The sequence below is a fragment of the Triticum urartu genome, chromosome 5 (genome assembly GCF_003073215.2).
Source record: "Triticum urartu cultivar G1812 chromosome 5, Tu2.1, whole genome shotgun sequence".
Lineage (NCBI taxonomy): Eukaryota > Viridiplantae > Streptophyta > Magnoliopsida > Poales > Poaceae > Triticum > Triticum urartu.
In genome coordinates this window covers 303923382-303944336 of record NC_053026.1, presented here as the reverse complement: position 1 = coordinate 303944336, position 20955 = coordinate 303923382, and positions in this window count along the sequence as shown.

Below are 20955 nucleotides of genomic sequence, written 5' to 3'. Positions count from 1 at the left end.
TCTCCGATTACTTAATGCGTTGCCTGATCATCCTCTCAAGAAAAATGGAATACTTGATATCTTTTATAATGGACTAACCGATGCTTCCAGAGACCAGCTGGATAGTTGTGCTGGTTGTGTTTTCAGGGAAAGAACTGTTGATCAAGCTAAATTGCTATTGAATAATATGTTGAGTAATGAAAATGATTGGACACTTCCTGAACCAACTCCTAAGACAACTCCGAAGAAAAGGGGTATTCTATTTCTCAGTCTTGAAGATATGCAAGAGGCAAAGAAATCTATGAAAGAAAAGGGTATTAAAGCTGAAGATGTTTAGAATTTACCACCTATTGAAGAAATACATGGTCTTGATAACCACACACAGGTAGTAAAGGTAAATTCTCTCTATAGATTTGATGAAGGTGATATTCCTCGTAATAAGTCTGCTAGCCAATGCTTGGATGAGTTTGATAATTTTATTGTTAAGCAAGAAAACTTCAATGCTTATGTGGTAGACAATTGAAATGTAATGCTTATATGATTGAGCACTTGAGTGATTATATGTCTAGAGTTAAAGGTGAACTTAAACTTATTAGTAAACACGCTTTTATGGTTACCACTCAAGTAGAACAAGTACTTAACGCTCAGAATGATTTGCTCAATGAATTAAATAGTAAGAAAAATGAAAATGTTGTTAGAGTTGTGACTAGAGGGGGTAAAATGACTCAGGAACCTTTGTATCCTGAGGGCCACCCTAAGAGAATTGAGCAAGATTCTTAGAGAACTAATGTTGATGTACCTAGTTCTTCTAAGAAGAAGAACATGAAAAATGATAGGACTTTGCATGCTTCTAGTGAACCTGTTGTTGACACACCTGAGAATCCCAATGATATTTCTATTCTCGATGCTGAAACACAATCTGGTAATGACCATGAACCTAGTGATAATGTTAATGATGATGTTCATGTTGATGCTCAACCTAGCAATGACAATGATGTAGAGATTGCACTACAAAAAAAAGACAAATCCGTGACATCTTGGGCCGAACGAATTTTTTTCTGTCATACATATGACACTTCTATGACAATAATTGTGACAAAACCCGGTATCATCATAGATGTGGTGGGCTCCTACTTCTTTGACAAAAAAATCATGACATAAAATGGGCTTTTCGTCCTGGGCGGGCCGGAGACGCAGCTGCATGACATTCTTTGGGCCGTCCATGACGGAAAAAACCGTGGTAGAAGCGAGGGCGAGGAAAATTTCGGGGAGTTCCCGCTTACGGTGGGAGGTCGGGGGCCGAGCGATGCATGTTTCTCTCGTACACATACACGCGTGTATGCGAGGCATTGGCTCTAACTGAACCTGAGCGAGGCGTTGGGCTCTAACTGAACTCGAGCGATTGCATTGCAGGCTACGCATTACTGAACCCGAGCGATCGATCGATGGCTGTTAACTAAACCCGATCGAGTAATTCCTTTGCTACTGCTGCTAACTGAAGCCGATCGATGCTTCCTCTAGAATGAACAGTGAGCGTTGCGGGGGAGGGGGGGGTTGGATGAACAGTGAGCGGTGGCATTGCCTCTGGATGAACATGACCCCGTGGTGTGGTGGAGGGCTGGATGAACAGTAGAAGGTGGAGGGGTGCCCATGGAGGGGTGGTTGAACAGGACCCCGTGGTGTGGAGGGCTGGATGAACAGTAGACGGTGGAGGGGTGGTTGAATAGTAGCCGGTGGAGTAGCGCGCGGTGGAGGCTGGATGAACAGGAGCCCGTGGAGGCTAGAGGAGGTCGACGGTGGAGATGAACAGTATCCCGTGGAGTCCCGTTTTGCGGTACGCCATACCCCTCCCGATGAACAGGACCCCCGTTTCGACCGTAGGAGGTCCGTTTCCTCCGTTTTGCGATACGCCAGACCCCTCCCGATCAACAAGACCCTGTTCCGAATGTAGGAGGTCCGTTTCCTCCGTTGTGCGGTACGTCAGGCCTCGTTTCCATCGCCTGTTCCATCCAAGCCCTCCCGATGAACACGACCACGCATTCCGTTCCGACCCAGCCGGTTGGCTCCCATGTGTTCCGTTGCCTCCCGATGAACACGACGCATTCCGTTGCCTCCCCATGAACACGATGCATTTTGTTGCCTCCCCATGAACACGATGACGACGCTGTTTCTCCGTTCCGACCCAGCCATGTACACGAGCCCTGGCCGTACGTATGCGCGAGTAGGCGTTCGAGACCCCGCCCGTATGTACACATACGTTGCCGTATTTTCTCTCTTGCACCCTGGCCGCTGTACGTACGTGTACATGCTACGTGCGCGCCTCTACTACGACACGTACACGCCTCTACTACGACACGTGCGCGCCTCTACATACACCAGTATATATGTACGTACACGTTCGCGACCAGAATGACAACGCTACGTACGCTTCGACCAGGTGGGTCCCGACTGTTAGGCACTTGCCTGCGAAGATGTAGCTGGTGGGTCCCAGCAGTCAGGGGGCGAATCGTTTTTTTGCCCGGGCGCACTTCCTTGCATGCGAAGATGTAGCTGGTGGGTCCCAGCAGTCAGGGGGAAATGTTTTTTTTGCGAAATACAGTGGCCCGTCCGGTGGGTCCTAGCTATCAGGTGGAGGAATCATTATTTTCCACGTAATAAGGAGGCACTTCCTTGCTGCGGCCGTGGACCCAGCTGTCAGCCTCTCCACGTACAATCCACATCCGATGGAAGTTGTTCCTTGACCATGTTGACCACGCCGCACCGAGAGCACCAGGGCGGTGGACGACGGCGAGGCCTAGGAAGGGGACGACGGGGAGCCGGGGAAGACTTGACAGTGGAAGCCCGCGCAGAGAGGAGTACGAGGGTTCACTGGTTCGGCTGCGGTGTGAGGCTGCCATTGTCGCAGGGCCTGGCCAGCAGTGGGAATAGTAGGGGGCGGTGAGGCCTCCGCGGCAGCACAGCCGGCCACGGGAGGCAGGAGCATGCGTCACGACCGGCGCTGCTTTGGCCGGCTGGAGCAAGAAGACCAGAGGTTGAAGAAGCACTACGGCCGTTGGATGGACATCGTACGATCACTGGAGCTAGAATCGTTTATATTGACTAAGTTGACAAAGCCCTCCGTCCCCGTCAACTTAGTAGGCCCACAAGTCAGCCTCCCACCAAGGTGGGTCCCAGCTAGCAGGGGGTATTCATTTTTTGTGTGTAATAAGGAGGCACTTCCAGTGGGTCCGAGCTGACAGCAGGGGGAACGTTTTTTTCACGAAATACGGTGGCCCTCGGGTGGGTCGCAGCAGTCAGGGGCAAATGTTTTTTTTCGCGAAATACTGGTGGGTGTCCGGTGGGTCCCTGCTGTCAGGTGGAGGAATAATTATTTTCCTCGTAGTAATGAGGCACTTCATTGCGGCTGCCATGGACCCAACTGTCAGCCTCTCCACGTACAGTATTCTTCCGATGGAATTCGGTCGTTGACCACATTGACCACGCCGCGCTGAGAGCACCACGGCGGTGGAGGACGGCGAGGCCTAGGAAGGGGACGACGCGGTGCCGGGGAAGACGCGGCAGTGGATGCCCAAGCGGAGAGGAGTACGAGGGTTCACTGGTTCGGCTGTGCTGCCGTCGCCGCAGAATAACAGGGGGTGTGGGTGAGTGGAGTGGAGGGATGACCTAGCCAGCGGTGGGAGTAGTATGGGGGCGGTGAGGCCTCCGCGGAAGCACAGCCGGCCACGGGAGGCAGGAGCAGGCGGCACGACCGGCGCTGCTTTGGGCGGCTCGAGCAAGAAGACCAGAGGTTGAAGAAGCACTATGGCCATTGGATGGACATCGTACGGTTAGTCGAGCTAGAATCGTGTATATTGACTAAGTTGACAAAGCCCTTCGTCCCCGTCAACTTAGTAGGCCCACAGCTCGGATTTGGCAGAGAACATATTGCCCATTTGCGATTTGTAAGAATGTACAGCCCATTTTTTAATTCTAATGGAATTTACTACAGCCCATTTATAGTTTGTTAAAAGTACAGCCCAACTTCTAGCTAGGACAACGATTAATAATTTCAAACAACCGCTCAAAATAGAATTCAAAAAAAAATCCCACATTTTGATGGGATCCGAAATATTTTTATCCGAAATTTCTAGTCAGGTCAAATATAATTTCAAAATAAAGTTGTATTACGTTAAAATCCAACGAAATATTGCGCACGCAACTAGTAATGAAATTAAAATTTTCAAATTCCAAAAATAATATATTTTTCAAACTAATTACGTGTTTGGTGCATAGTAACTGTCCTGTTATTATAATTACATCCCATTTATTATTTCTTAAAGTCCATTTTCTTGTTAAGCCTAATGCATACCTCCTAGGAAAGTTTGCAGCCGAGCGGGGCGGAGAATAACAAGTTGACCCGGATATTGTGTACAACTGTCGGCCCAGTTGTATTGCTGATGTTGAAAAAAGGCCTGTGTAGTACAGTACAACCTAACATGGTTACTCAGCCTACATTTAGCGACGCCGGAAAGGCCCAAACAAGGCTTCTGTATAAATTTTTGAAGTCACTGAGCTCAACTAATAACTTAAGAAAAAAGTTAGATTATAGTGGAGCCTAATTAAAAGCTGTCATGAGCAAATAAATAATTCAACGGGTCCCACTTGTGCGTCTGCGCGTGTGCGTGCGTGCGCGTGCGCGCGTGTGTGTGTGTGTGAGAGAGAGAGAGACCCATCGGTCGATGCTCGTAAATACATCTTTCAGCCATATGGATTGCTGATGCTCAGTAAAAACTTATATAGTTGACACAATCATATAGAACATCATAGCACACTGAACTTGCATACAAAAATTTCACGCAGGTGGCACAATCAAGATGGAAGTAGTGGATCTCTACGGGAAGGGCTATGTTGAAACCAATGAAGTCCTACATAACGGTTCATCGTCTTTATCAATGACGAGGAAATATCTTGAATGTTGTGCAAAGAAAACAGACAGACAACACAATAAGTTCTTCTAGTACATTAAGTTGACGTACAACCCTTTCTAAAAAAAGTTCAGGTACAAAATTAGAACAAGTCACAATCAAATGTACTGGCATATCAGTGCTTCACACCCATAGCTCAGATTTAACTAGTACTCCCTCCGTCCGGAAAAGTTGTGCACAGGGCAGTGTATTTGTTTTTTTGCAAAAAAACCCACAGAGTTTTAAACACGTCACAAAGAAGTCCATGTCCTTCCTTCCTCCTCCCCCGTCGCGCGCGCCTTGCAGCCATCGCCGGCTACCCACCTGCACCGCCGCCCGCCTGGATCTGCGCCGCGACCAACACCAGAACCGTGGCCCGGCCCACGACCAACAACAGCGCCGCCGCCCGCTTGCACCTATGCCGCGGCTTACCACCTGCACTGCCCGCCGTGAAGGCGACCTACGCCGGCGCCCTCCTCGAGCTACGCCACCGGCCCCGTTGAAGGTCGCCGCCCACGTTCGCCCACCTTCGCCGCCCACCTGCGCCTCCGATTTCGTCCGCTTCGGCCGCCGGAGCCGTGGACAATTCCGGCCACTCCCGCCTCTCATGCTGCTACTGGTGGACGACGCCGGCGCCGTGGACCTCTGATGCTTCTTTTGCCTTTTCCCCTGCCTCGCCTCTGCTGCCGCTCCCGCCTGTGCTGGTGAGTCTGCCCCGCCCGCCTCTGCTACTACTGCTGTTCAATTTGTTGCTGTGAATCTGAATGTGCTGTTCTCAGTACAGGCGGAGAAAATTCAGTCAGGGGATACAAAGCTAGAGAAATAATCCAGGACAAAGGTTGTACACTGCTGCTAAATGATGAACAGATTATAGTGAAAATTTAGTTTGATGCCATCAAATTCATTGAGTAATACTCTTGGCATTCTTGGAGATCTGCTAGTTTTTGGAAGTTTTTCTTGCTACAGTTAACTGAAAATGTTCAGTGTTCCAATACTGTAGAGAAACTACAGTGCCTGTAATTCAGTTATGACTCCTTTACTGAAACTGCAGTGTTTGCTAAAACTGAGATGTAAACTATAGGAGTTTGTGATTTGTAGAAGCTGTAGCATACTCCAACAAGTGATAAATGCACTCAAAAGTTCACTGAGAAAATGTAGAGGCTGCTCACTTGTTACTGAAAGTTTTTTGGAGTGATAAATGCACGCAAAAGAAGTTCAGTTAACTGTTACTGTTGTTGTATGAATTCCAACCAGGTCAATTTGTTGTCAATTACTCTGTAATAATGAACCAGGTTTATGCAAAATGAAGATCAACCATGTTTATTTGGATTTATTTGGATTAATTTGAATCATTTGAATTTATTTGCTTTATTTGGATTTATACACAATTTGTCCAATTGCAAACATACCTAAAGTTTTCAATTGTCCAATTTCAGTCATTCATTTTACAGAGAGCTAAGCATAGCCATGACTCTTCCCTAAATATTCCTGTAGAATCAATTCAAGCAGCACAAAACTGAAAACTGAAAACTGCCACAACCCCTTAACTAAGAGTTGATAAAAACATGTCCCTAAAATTGGAATTATTTGAATTAGCTAGGTTTATTCTTCTTCATATACAGAAAAAGATGAATATTGTTCGTCTACTAGTTACTTCAAATTTAGAACTGAATAAACACTTGTCATCTTCAGTAAACACTTGTAAATCTAGAGTGGTTTTAAACTTAGAATGCACCAAGTACTAATATCCTTTGCCAGGCTACACACCATCTACTTGGAGTACACAGCAAGATCCACAGAGACATGCACGCTTCAATAGACTTGTGAATGCTAGCAAAGTGATAAGTAAAAACTTGGATGTTCTCAGAAATATAGCACCAGAGGACATTAAGTGAACTGGCCTGTATGCTAAAGGCAAGGAAATGCCACCTTCTTTTCTTCTTCGAGTAGTTGATGAACTGGCCTGTATGCTGCAGCTACACATAGGTTCTGCAGAAAATGCACCAAAAGAGTTACACACTGGTGAAGTAAGTGGAAAGCAACATTTAATCTCCACTTCTTTTCTTTTGGTAGTGAAATTCAATCTGAATTTTGTAAGCACAGAAAATGCACCAATACTGAACATTTATTCCCACCTCCACCACCATCTTGTCAGTTTCGACAATGTGTGTATGGAGTAGTTTTGACGGCAATATAATTGTGCATCATGTAAACATTATGAGAATGATTAAGGGTTCAACAATCAGATTATAATTATGACCAGAACAGAGGAACAAATATCATGGTTAGTTTTATGTAAAAAATCAGAAATGGAGTTACTCACTTGAAGTTACTATAGTTACTCACTTGAACTTACTGTAGTAGTGGCCAAAATTCAAAAAAGTTACTAAACAGCAGAAGTAGTGGCCAAAATTCAAAGTACTAAAAAGATTCTACACTAAATATATAGTGTTATCCATGTTCTGTATCCATGACATTTTTTTATCTGTTTGCATGCATAGGTCCCACCTATCAGGAAGGATGGGCACGTACACGAACAGGTACGACTCATCAGTCTACCCGCATAGCCTTTTCGTTTAGTCTACATAGCTGTCTAATCAACTGCCTGCACGCCACTTCTCCCATTTACTTCTCCATCGGGAACCGATTCTCCTCGACTTCTTCACCTCTCCTTCGTCTTCATTTGCATCCAAACCCCATTGCGTCCACATTGTTTTAACCTCTTTAAATAATCATCTACTACTTCAGTTATACTAGCCATCTAATCCTAATTCTCCAGACCATAGCCCTCCATTCCAGCGGTTCCAAATGGCGGAAGAGATCGAGATGCAGGTTTTTTAGCATCCAACATGTCGTTGTCGAAGGCTCGATGCGCATAGTTGCCACCGTCACCGTCCACCCGAGGGTTGTTCGGCAGTGGATCAACAATGTATCCAACTCCCTCGAAAAGGTAGAGACGAGGGTCATAGGTCTCGACGCAGAGTACACGGAGCGTTCCCCTGGGAAGATCCAGTGCGCCACCGTCCTTCAGCTGTGCCACGAAGATGATGTTTTGGTGTACCACATCATACACTCGCCCTCCATACCATGTGAGCTTCACGATTTCTTGTCTCGAGAGGACATATACTTCTGTGGGGCAGCCATCGAAGGGGACAAACAGAAGCTGAAGCCGTACAACCTTGATTTGAAAAGCATCGCTGGCCTACAAACCAGAATCAAAATTCCTGTAGAAGTTTGTGATAAACAGACACCATCCCTATTCGACGTAGCAAATTTTGTGCTCGATACAAATCTTCAGAAGGGTAACGAGACGGTGGTATTAAGGTTGTCTGGATGGGAGAATTATCCCTTGACGTACGAGCGGATAAAATATGTTGCCCTCGATGCCCGTGTGAGTTTTGAGATAGCTGCAAGGTCCAAAGAGCTTGTTGCAAAGCCATCTCCCACAGAGAATGAGAACAAGAAGAAGAAGAAGAAGAAGAAGAAGAAGAAGAAGAAGAAGAAGAAGAAGAAGAAAAGGCTGCACCAGCAGGAGGGCATTATGGATGGATGAACTATTTCCTCTCTTGTAAAAAAAATTATTCCCTCTCGGTGTATATTGATATAGATGGACTATTTCGATGGTGTGCATGTCTTTGGAACAAAGTAGTAGCGTGGGTCCGCTTGACTATAAGGAACTATTTATCCGCATATATAGCTTTCTCTGCTACTCCTTCCAGTGATCGGTATGCAGTGCATGTGTCCATCTGCTACTGCACTGGAGGAGTACTACAGTACGCTTCTGGCCATCTGACACCGATTGAACTGCTACATGTCCACCGCGTGCGGGAGGGAGAGCGTGTAGTGAAAGCTTCTCCTAGTCTTGCCAGCCACCACGCTCATGGGTGAGGGAGGGACACTCCTGCCTTTGCGTGTATGACAGGTGGGCCCTACAGGTGTGTGGCCAACCTGTCATACAGCCAAAGGCAGGTGCAGTTAAGTCCGCGAGGGAGAGGATATTCAAGCTTCTCGTTGATGTACGAGTTGACGCGACACATCAAAGCACTGCACTCGATATATTTCAATAATTTGCGTGTGTGACTCCCAGATGCAGAGGCCGGGGGTAATCATCCTCCTTTTCGAGAAAAAACAGACACATGTGTGAGAGGACAAGTGTGTGCGTGCACCTCTTCTCTTTTGTACAACGTACTACTAAACTCAGAGTACAAGTTTTTGTAGGTGGCACGATGGTGCGTGCAAGAAGTCCCGAGAGATAGGTTTAATGCATTAATTGCAATGCATGCATGCATAAAGTACATGCATTGGTCAATTTTCTCTTAATACTTGCATGCAATGATTTAATGCACCTTGGAATCTGAACATTTGTTGGGGAACAACCAAATTGAGCCTTATTATAAAATGGAAAAACTAAAATTTTGAGATAAGCCCTATAAAACCGGAAAGGAGGGAGTAGAAAAAGAAGTACTCCATCCGGGAATAGTGCCGCACTTCGAAACTAGAACCGTCAATAAATTTTGAGCTTGCGTCTCGTCACATTCCAACTTACTCCACGCTATATTGAATTGCAAACCTGTTCACACCGATCACAACCTAAACGGTTTCCCACTTTGGAGCGTATTAGTACTCGGTTATAAATACTAGTATGCCAAGATGACGACACATTCCTCCTCAACTCCTCATCCATAAAAACAAACAAGTCATTCAGCATCCTTCCCTTGCGTCTGCCATGGCCAGCGTGAGTTCTGGGTCGAGAGATTGCCACCAGGGAGAGGCGAGCGTGGAAGCGGAAGCACGAGAGATGTCCCGCCTCGCTGCGAGAGCAATCGACATGTCCCGCCGCACGGAAGTAGCAGCACAGAGGTCCCGCCACGCTGCTGAAGCAGCACGAAGGTCCCGCCATGCCGCGGAAGCAGCAGAGGTGTCCCGCCGCGCCATGAATGCAGCAGAGATGTCCCACCGCGCCGCGGCGGCCTAGGAAAATTTCTCGCGGGCAGGCGACGACTGTTACAGGCGCATGCATGCGATCATCCATAGCCAGATGGATCAGATCTCTGGCTCGGCGAGGTTGCATGACGACATGATAGCCTCGTTTGAACAGGCTACCGACGTCATCCGGCAACTAAGGGAGGGCAATGAGAGGCTCCGGGCTGAGCGCGACCTGGTGAGGGAGAAGATCGTCCGAAGTGCAGACCTGCTCCGCAACAAGCGCCAAAGGCTGGCGGAGGAATCCGTGGATGTTCTCAAGAAGCGTCTTGAGGACACGAAAGAGCTCATCGCCGCTCGCCGCGGAGACTAATTTCCTGGTTTCTTTTGATGTAATAATCGGTTTAGGATGTGGATTGTGTTGTCGGTTGTGAAATGATGGGTTCTAGCGCGGATGTTTGGCCTTTGTTGGCCTCTTGGGATGTTGCGATTTCAATCTGGTAGCTTTTAGTCCTTCGTGTTAGGCTGGAGTTGTGCTGAACTTCTAAGCTGTAATGAAAATCGGAAGGGGCAAGCCCTTCTTTGATCAAAAAAGAAAAATTAATCGTCCTTATATATTCATCAGTCTTGCTATAAGTCGCAGTAGATGCTATATAGGTCCGTCTAATCTTACATCAAGATCTGTGCTTTCAGATTTTCTTTTTTCTCTCTTAAATCTCAGTCGAGTGAGACATAGCCACGCCATTAAACAGAGGCTCGGGCGCCATTAATGGAGACCTTGGGAGAGAGCTGGACGACAGATGGAGGTCAAAGGGCTCTCCTCCCGATAAGCACGCGCAGGGGTCTGATCGCACGCCTCTCGTACTCAAATAGCTACCCTGCACGGCGCCTCCTAGCTAATAAAAAATGGGGACACGTGGCGGCACGTAAATGGTACTAGTAAGTAGAACGCCCACAGTTTCAATAATACTTGTGTTTCCGATTGTAATGTGACAGCACTTGTTCCAAAATGACTTTGTTGATTGTTAATGTGTGCGCCTTCGCAAATTGGACTGCAAATTTACCACAGCATGTTGGTGCCATGTCATGGCACCAAGCCAAGTTTCATTATTTTCATGCGTGTTTTGGATTTACAGGAATTAAAAAACTAAGTTACTCAATGTTTCCAACCCAGCCACGACGCCCAGAATTTTGAATTTCATTCCCATTTCTTGCATGGAACCTAGAAATTTACCCGAGGACACACATGTGATTTTTCAACCAACTTTGGTGCACTGGAACATGTGATTGTATTTCAAATTTGAATTATGCACACAAAGGTGACACGTTCCCTACCAAAACCACGAGCCTTCTTGAGAGAAGCTCCGATTTGCAAGAAGCTTATACCAAAATTTGTTCCTATTCGGCCAATTTTTTTACCACCGCATGGTACTACCATGACATGACACCATGCCAAGTTTCATGATTTTAAAACCAAGTTTCTCAATGTTCTCGACCGAGCCACGATGCCCAGATGTTTGAATTTTATTCTCATTTTTTGCATGGGACCTACTCCCTCCTTCCATCTATATAGGGCCTAATGTGTTTTTCAAGACAGCCTTTGACTATTGACAAGATTAATAGCACATGAAATGTATACTATGAAAATTATATTATTGGAAGCTCCTTTGACATACAAAATTGAAGGTATGCTTTTGTGTAAGTTGCATGTCATATATTATTGCTCTAACGTTTGGTCAAAGTTAGCCTCGAAAAACGCATTAGGACCTATATAGATGGAAGGAGGGAGTAGAAATTCACCCGAGGACACAAATGTGATTTTTCAACCAACTTTGGTGCACGGGAGCATGTGCTTGTAGTTCAAATTTGAATTATGCACATTAAATAACCAAAAACTCAAATAATGTGTAAATAAGGCCAAACGAAGCCGGAATAATTCCAAAATTTAACAGGGCACTCATGTAGTTCTATGTTGCCTTTGTAAATAAACTCAAGGGGGACAACGTATATCGTTTCGCACTCAAAGGTGGCACGTTCCCTCTCAGAACCATGAGCCTTCTTGAGAGAAGCTTCGGTTTGCAAAAGCTTATACCAAAATATGTTCCTATTCAGACAATTTTTTTACCAGGTAGTACCATGACATGAGATCCATGCCAAGTTTCATGATTTTCAGACGTGTTTTGGATTTACAAGAATTTGAAAACCAAGTTTCTCAATGTTCTCGGCCGAGCCACGATGCCCAGATGTTTTAATTTTCTTCTCATTTCTTGCATGGGACCTAGAAATTCACCCGAGGACACAAATGTGATTTTCCAACCAACTTTGGTGCACGAGAGCATGTGCTTGTAGTTCAAATTTGACTTATGCACATTAAATGACCAGAAACTCAATTAATGTATAAAAAATGACAAACGAACCCGGAATAATTCCAAAATTTAACAGGGCACTAATGTAATTCTATGTTGCCTTTGTTAGGAAACTCAAGGGGGGGGCAGCGTATATCGTTTCACACTCAAAGGTGGCACATTCCCTCTTAGAACCACGAGCTTCCAAATCGGCCCAATTTTTTACCACAACATGTTAGTGCCATGACATGACACCATGCCAAGTTTCATGATTTCCAGGCGAGTTTTGGATTTACATGAATTTAAAATCAAAGTTTCTCGATGTTCTCGGCCGAGTCATGACGCCAAGATGTTTGAATTTCATTCTCATTTCTTCCATGGGACCTAGAAATTCAACCAAGGACACACACGTGATTTTTCAACCCACTTTGGTGCACCGGAGCATGTGCATGCAATTCATATTTAGATTATGCACATTAAAAGTCCAGAAACTCAATTAATGTATAAAAAGGCCAAATGAACCCGAAATAATTCCAAAATTTAATAGAGCACTCATATAGTTCTATGTTGCCTTTGTAAATAAAATCAGGGGGAGGCAGCGTATATCGTTTCGCACACAAAGGTGACACGTTCCCTCTCAGAACCATGAGGCCTGTTGAGAGAATCTCCGGTTTTGCAAGAGGCTTATACCAAAACTTGTCCCAATTCAGCAAAAAATTATACGTATGAAAACAGGGTTTAGATTTTCCCAAACATCTCACTATCTAGACCAATAATGTACTATGATTTGAATTCAACATAAAATGGATACAAATATTTGAATTGGAGAGCGTATGGTACATGTAGTCCATAGTGAAATATGATTACTGCTATATGTATGTTTTTTTATCAAGATAATATTTAAATTATTGTATAACTTGACAACAATCATATTCAAATAAGGAAAATTGATTCAAATTTAGTCCATATGGTAGACGACAATATATATGTTCACATGGTGGAGTAAAATGTTCATATATGATGGAAGATCAAAATGTACGACTACATCAATTATAAACCGCAAGGTCACCTAACGATATATTCAAATTCAACATAACGTGGATTCAAAAATTGAAATTTGAGATCATGGCATCTGTAATCATATAAAAAGGGACATTACTCTTTCTTTGGTGGGAATTGATTTGTTTTTTGGTGTTGTTGAGGGAAGTGCGAATCGATTTGGTACTATGCAGGTTAATCTTGTTCTCCCGATTTTTTTTACATTTTTCTTGTAGTTTTTTCAATGGCATCTATAGCAATATAGTAAAAGGGGACATGACTCCCTTGTGTCTTGTATGAATTGTTTTTTTACATGTTAAGTTTGTTCTGCCGAACAAGGAATCGGCATTTTCAAGCTCGAGTATCTTTTGTCTCACCTGCTTTGAAACTCGCGCTTCTTCAACCCGCGCCGCGCCTTGTTATCCCGAAATTTGGACGCGCGCGAGAACTCCCTCCTCATCCGAAATCGCTCCCGCAGCCCAGACACGCGAAATCCCCCTTCTACCCCTCAGTCGGAAATGAAGCTCCACGTCGTGGTGTCAAAACCGGTGGGGGTACGCTGGTAACTTACCCTATATTTCGGACAAGCGCGTCCCTAAGCTTGGCTCCCCCCTCCCCCTTCGCCCCCCCTTCGTACACCGAGGCCGCCAAAACCCGCGAAACCCCATGCTCCTCCGTCGGCCTCCCGACCGCCGCCCAGCCAGAGACTCTTCCCCGACTACGTCGTCCACCGCAACATCTCGCCGTCCCTCATCCACTGCACCGGATGAGGATCCGTTGTCGATCTCGTCGTCCCGCTGGATCAGCCGCCCCGTCCTCCACCTCCAAGGAGCTGCCCCGACGTTTGCCTCGTCTATCGCGCCACCTCAATCCCCATAGCGCCGTCTTGACCTGCCCCACCGAAACCGCAGCACCCTCACCAATTCCTCCGATGAAGCCAAGGCCAACTCGGCGCCACCAAGGAGGTTCTGCACTCACCGCTGCATTTTATCTTTTATATGATCTCACGGGGCTGCCGGTGCTCGATACCGAGCAGACATGGCGTGTCTCCATCGATGGCACCGTCGCCGGCCACATCATCCACGGCGTCTCTCCCCCGATCCGTTGCTTCCTCGGCGGTGACTTCCACAACGGCACTAGCTGCAGCTGCTCCGGCTCTCACTCGCGCTGCGGCTCTGTTCTTGCTGTCGGTCGCGCTACTGCACTGCTCCTACTTTCGTTCATGCTACTGCTCTGCTCTTGCTCTCGCTTGCGCTGCTGCTGCTGCACGACCTCCGGCAGCTACAGGAGTTGCTGCTTTAGCACTCGGTCACGGTGCTACTGCACGACTTGCTCTCTGCTAGTGCGTCCCTTGCTCGAGCGTCTGCTGATTTAGATCACTGCTTCTCTGCTACTAGTGCTTGAATGCCCTAAACATCTATTGCAACGCTCTATTACTAGTTCAATCAGTTTCGACAGTAAAATTCAGTTTCGACTGTGAAGTTCATTTTCTTCAGTTAAGTTCAGAGTGAACAGTACTTACAACATCTGTCGGAGCGGCCGTGGCGCGGCTGATGCGTTTTACATCTAGCACTTTTTGGTGATGTATTTTACATCATCTATTGCAGATGATATTAGGGTCCCACTTCAGATTAACATTGTCTGTCTTGTCATGCTTCAGCCTTGTCGCCGTACACCTTAGCGGAGCTGCTCCAACGACGGAACCATCCATCACAGCGGAGTAGTACCCTCGACGCCGTTTCCAGAGGCCTCGGATCTTCTTCCCCGCCTCCGACAGTCACACCAGCATCATCACCATCCTCCACGTCCAACCCAATGATGCTGAGGTCCACAAGGCTATGCCAAAGAGGTTGTACACTCGTCGCATCACTTTGTTTCTCCATTCCTCTGTTCTTCCAATTCATGTGAGCCAAACACCCAGGTTGACTGAAATCCTATGTTTCCAAATGCTCTGTTTTGCACGTGCATTCCTATCACATTCCTGTGTTTTTCCTGTCCCTGCATTTATAGAATCCTCCAATTCTAAGGAGCCCTTACAAATTTACTTCATGATAGGCGTCAAAGAAAACTCTGTGTGTTATGTCCTGCTCCTGCCGTGCCGTCATCCACCCCACCTGAGGTGCGCCATCGACACAAGAGTTCACTGCAGCAGAGATCCCCCCTGCAGACTTCCTTTCGCCGCCTCAGATCATCTTCCCCGTTGCCGGCAGCCACGCCAACTGCATTACCATCATCAACAGAGCAGATGAACCTGAGGACTACATAGTTCCGGAAGATAGGTCGCAGTCTTTCGTGTTTTGAATCGGTTATTATTACCTGCTACTTTATCGTTCAATCTTGAGTTTTGAATTGCCCATGGGTCTCATATCGAGCCAGCAATGAATAGTATTTGTCTACTATCTGGTTCATCTGAGGTCTTCTATGTGGTTCATGTTGGGTGCGCAACAAACAATAGATGATCCATTGTCTATCTTTTTAAACTGAAGCTATAATCTACCTGCTATCATTAGTTTTGGATCCATCCACTCGTTTTCTACCATCAGTCTTGATTTTTGCATGCACCCCTTAGGCCTTACAAAATCTAACTATTTTTTATTATGCATGTCAGATATTATACACAATCATACTGAACATGTAGAGAAAAAGAGAAGACCGTTGCGTGCGAATATAATGCAATGCCATCTTCTTTAGCCAGGCATCATATACGTGAATCATGCAATGCCATGTTGTTTAGCCAGTCATCGTATATGTGAATTGTATCGTGCCATATTTTTTCCATAATATATTCCATTTGTCAACAATGTTTATACATTCATCTACTCTTCCTGTGCATCAGCCATTTGACTCGGTGATGGGAAAAATCTGGAGTGAAAACAAGGTCTTCTGAGCAGTCAGTGCTACCTGTCGATGCAGATTTCTTGTTGGTTACAGATAGCTCCTCAGAGGCGGATTCAGAGACAGATGACCAGTCGTATTCCCCCCCCCCGAGGTGCATGCTCTAACTTGGCTGGGTTATATTGCTCATATCATGCATGTGGAGTCTTGCATTGCCATGCCATCTGCTTAGATTAGACATGCTTTGTGTGAATGCCTCCTGTTTGCTTTCTATATCAGATATGTGAATTATGCAATGCCATGTTTTTCAGCCAGTTATCATATATGTGAATTATGCACCGCCATGGAGCCAGGCATCATATATGTGAATTATCTCATGCCATCTTTTTTTCATTACGTATTCGATTTGTCGACAATCTGTGTATATTGAACTACTCTTCATGTGTATCAGCCATTTGAGCCGGTTATGGAAAAATCTGGAGTGAAAACAAGGTCTTCGGAGCAGGCAATGGTACCTGTTGAATCGTATATCTCGATGGTTACAGGGAGCTCCTCAGAGGAGGATTCAGAGACAGATGACCAGTCCTATATCCCACCTGAGGTGTATGCTCTCAGTTGCAATGTTTATATTTCTCATATGATGCATATGGTGTCTTGCATTGCTTAGTTTAGACATCATATGCACAATATTGAATTCTATCGGCTTAGTTTAGAGATCATACATGCGAGTGCCAGCTGCTTACTATATGAATCAATTATGTCAATTATATCATACCATCCTATATACTTAGACAACATGTATGTGAATTATTTCATCCCAACTGAGGGAGTCCTGGATTAGGGGGTCTCCGGACAGCCGGACTATATTCTTTGGCTGGACTGCTGGACTATGAAGATACAAGATTGAAGACTTCGTCTCATGTCCGGATGGGACTCTACTTGGCGTGGAAGGCAATCTAGGCAATGCGGATATGTATATCTCCTCCTTTGTAACTGACCTTGTGTAACCCTAGCCCCTCCCGGTGTCTATATAAACCGGAGGGTTTTAGTCCGTAGAACAACATACAATCATACCATAGGCTAGCTTCTAGGGTTTAGCCTCTCCGATCTTGTGGTAGATCAACTCTTGTAATACTCATATCATCAAGAATAAATCAAGCAGGACATAGGGTTTTACTTCCATCAAGAGGGCCCGAACCTGGGTAAAACATCGTGTCCCCTGCCTCCTATTACCATCCGCCTTAGACGCACAGTTTGGGACCCCCTACCCGAGATCCGCCGGTTTTGACACCGGCATTGGTGCTTTCATTGAGAGTTCCTCTGTGTCGTCACCGCTAGGCTTGATGGCTCCTACTATCATCGATAGCGACGCAGTCCAGGGTGAGACTTTTCTCCTCGGACAGATCTTTGAGTTCGGCAGCTTCGCACTGCGGGCCAACTCGCTTGGCCATCTGGAGTAGATCGAAAGTTACGCCCCTGGCCACCAGATTAGGTTTGGAAGCTTAAATTACACGGACGATATCCACAGAGACTTGATCTTCGACGGATTCGAGCCCCTGCCTTGTGTGCCGCACGGTCGCGATGAGTATGATTTAGCTCTACCATCAGACAGTGTTCAGGAGATCGCACCGGCAACCGCTACGACCCTCAATTCGGAGCCAATCGCGCCATCCATGGACGGGTGGATAGACCCCGCCACGGAGGCCGTACCCTCAGCGGCGATCGAGCCAAATATCGACCTTACCCTTCACGAGAGCTGTGTTGCCAAACTGCTGGATCCTTCTCCGGCCACGGACTCCGAACCGCCTGTGCCCATTCGTGTCGAATCTAATTGGGCGCCGATCATGGAGTTTACCTCCGCGGTTATTTTTCAGCACTCACCCTTTGGTGAAATACTGAACTCGTTAAGGTCTCTCTCCTTGTCAGGAGAGTCCTGGCCGAACTATGTCCGGCAGGATTGGGATGCGGATGACGAAGAAATTCGCCGCCCACCCACCACCCACTTAGTAGCCACTGTCGATGACTTAACCGACATGCTCGACTTCTACTCCGAAGACATCGACGGTATGGACGATGATGCGGAAGGCAAAGAGGAACCACTGCCCACAGGGCACTGGACGCCCACTTCATCACATGACGTATACATGGTGGACACACCCAAAGAAAATAACGACGAGGAACGGAAGGACGTAGCGAAGGGTGGTTCCCTCAAGAAGCAGTCAAAGCGGCGGCGTAAACGCCGCTCCAAATCCCGCCTCGGCAGAAACAACGATCATATAGACCCAGTGTTAGAGCAGGGTGAACCATTGCCCGACCACGACAACACGAAAAATCAAGCCGAACAACCCAACCCCGTCGAAGATAACAGTCCGAACAACATCACACCGGACAGGCGCTAGGAGCAACATAATGCCCAAGGCTTGTTGCCACGGCGAGGAGTCTGAAAAAACAGAAGCAAAGGCTCAAGGCTGCACAAGATACACTTAAAATCAAATGGAGTGAAGTACTCAACACTGCAGCGAAATACGACAGTAATCGCCACACCAAGAGCTATCCGAAGCGAAAGTTGCTACCTGAATTTGATGAGGAGGCCTTAGATCCTCCATGATTAAAAAATAAAACGGCCATCCGGTCGGATAGACGACCTCATAGCCAACATAAAACGGCAAACGATGCCGCACATAAACCAGTACGCAATCCGCGCAAGGGCTCGCATCAAAAGGACGGCGCAACCAGATCCATCTATGGACCACGCATGCGCGCTCCAACATACAATGCAACACAACAAACATCCGAACACCACGGTACACCCAGATACAGGGGTGCTGCACACCCCCTATGTTTCACCGATGAGGTGCTGGACCATGAATTTCCAGAGGGATTCAAACCCGTAAACATCGAGGCGTACGACGGAACAACAGACCCTGGGGTCTGGATTGAGGACTACATCCTCCATATCCATATGGCTCGAGGATATGATCTCCACGCCATCAAATACTTACCCCTCAAGCTCAAAGGGCCAGCTCGGCACTGGCTTAAAAGCCTCCCCGAAAACTCCATCAGAAGCTGGGAAGAGCTTGAAGACGCCTTTCGGGCAAATTTTCAAGGGACATATGTCCGACCACCGGATGCAGACGATTTAAGTCATATAACTCAATAGCCCGGCGAGTCAGCCCGAAAACTTTGGAACAGGTTCCTCACTAAAAAGAACCAAATAGTCGATTGTCTGGACGCGAAGCCTTAGCAGCTTTCAAGCATAGCGTTCGAGATGAGTGGCTCGCCAGACACCTCAGTCAAGAAAAGCCGAGAACAATGGCAGCATTAACAAGCCTCATGACCCGCTTTTGCGCGGGTGAGGACAGCTGGCTAGCCCGATGCAGCACCAGCGACCAAAGTACATCCGAAGTTAGAGATGGAAACGGGAAATCATGATGCAGCAAAAATAATAAGCGCTGGAATAAAGAAGACAGCCCGAAGAGCACGGCGGTAAATGCCGGATTCAGAAGCTCTCGGCCAGGTCAGCAAAAGCCGCCCTCTAAAGGCGCCAGAGATGAACTGTCCAGCCTAAACTAAATTCTGGACCAAATATGTTAGATCCATAGCACCCCCGATAAACCTGCAAATCATACCCATAGAGAATGTTGGGTCTTCAAGCAGTCCGGCAAGCTCAACACCGAACATAAGGGGTAGGATACACCAAGCGAAGATGAGGATGAGCCTCGCAAGCAAAGCACTGGGGAACAGAAGAAATTTCCACCAGAAGTCAAAACAGTAAACGTGTTACACGTGATAAAGGGGAGAAACAAAGCGACACTCCCAGATAAATATGCCCAAGGGCCTATCACCGCGGAGTTCTGCCACTGGCCGTCTCAACTGATCACCTTCGACCATCAAGATTACTCGGCAAGTATCTGGCGCGCAGGATGGGCTGCCTTGGTATTAGATCCAATAATTGACGGATACCACTTCACACGAGTCTTGATGGACGGTTGCAGCAGTCTAAACCTGATATATCAGGACACAGTCCGCAAAATGGGGATAGACCCAACGAAAATTTGCCACAGCAATACTACCTTTAAAGGAGTAACGCCAGGCCTAGAGGCTCATTGCACGGGCTCCCTGCTACTAGAGGTTATATTCGGCTTCCCCGATAACTTCCATAGCAAAAATTTAACCTTCCACATTGTGCCGTTCCAAAGTGGATATCAAGCACTACTTGGACGCGAAGCTTTCGCTCGCTTTAATCCAATACCGCATTACGCTTCCCTCACGCTTAAGATGCCCGGTCCATATGGCATCATTACAATAAATGGAAATATTGAGCAATCCCTGCGCGCCGAAGAGAGTGCGGCTGCCTTGGCAGCCGCACACTAAAACGGCCTCACCAACTAAAGCATTCGATAGGTCGTCAAGACCACGGACACGGTTAGACGAGTTCGGCGTAGCTATACGTAATTCATACAGGTTTGATGGCCACACCCCTATTACAAATACAAGGGGCTCAACGCGCGCAGACAAGTGGCAATTTTTACTCATCTCGAATTGTACATGGTTTCTTTAAACCTACCATTTTGCACGACAACTTTCCACCTAAGTTCCTCTCTTTTACAGATGACCATCGTGCTACACCCGTCCAGGATACGGCACAACGGAGACACAGGCGCAGACGTGCAGCAGGGACCCGTTCCAAGGATTCTTTTTAGATTAAGACCCATGCGTCAACCTTTTTTACTGTCTCTTGTTGATACACATCCCTCGGATTCTCAGTACAATTGAGAAGGATGCTGACGTCTTGGCATGTGGCCACGTCAGAATAATGCACGTACCTGGACACCAGGGCCTTCTTACAAAGGGCACTGTTTAGGCCCGGTTTACACCATAAAGACCGAATA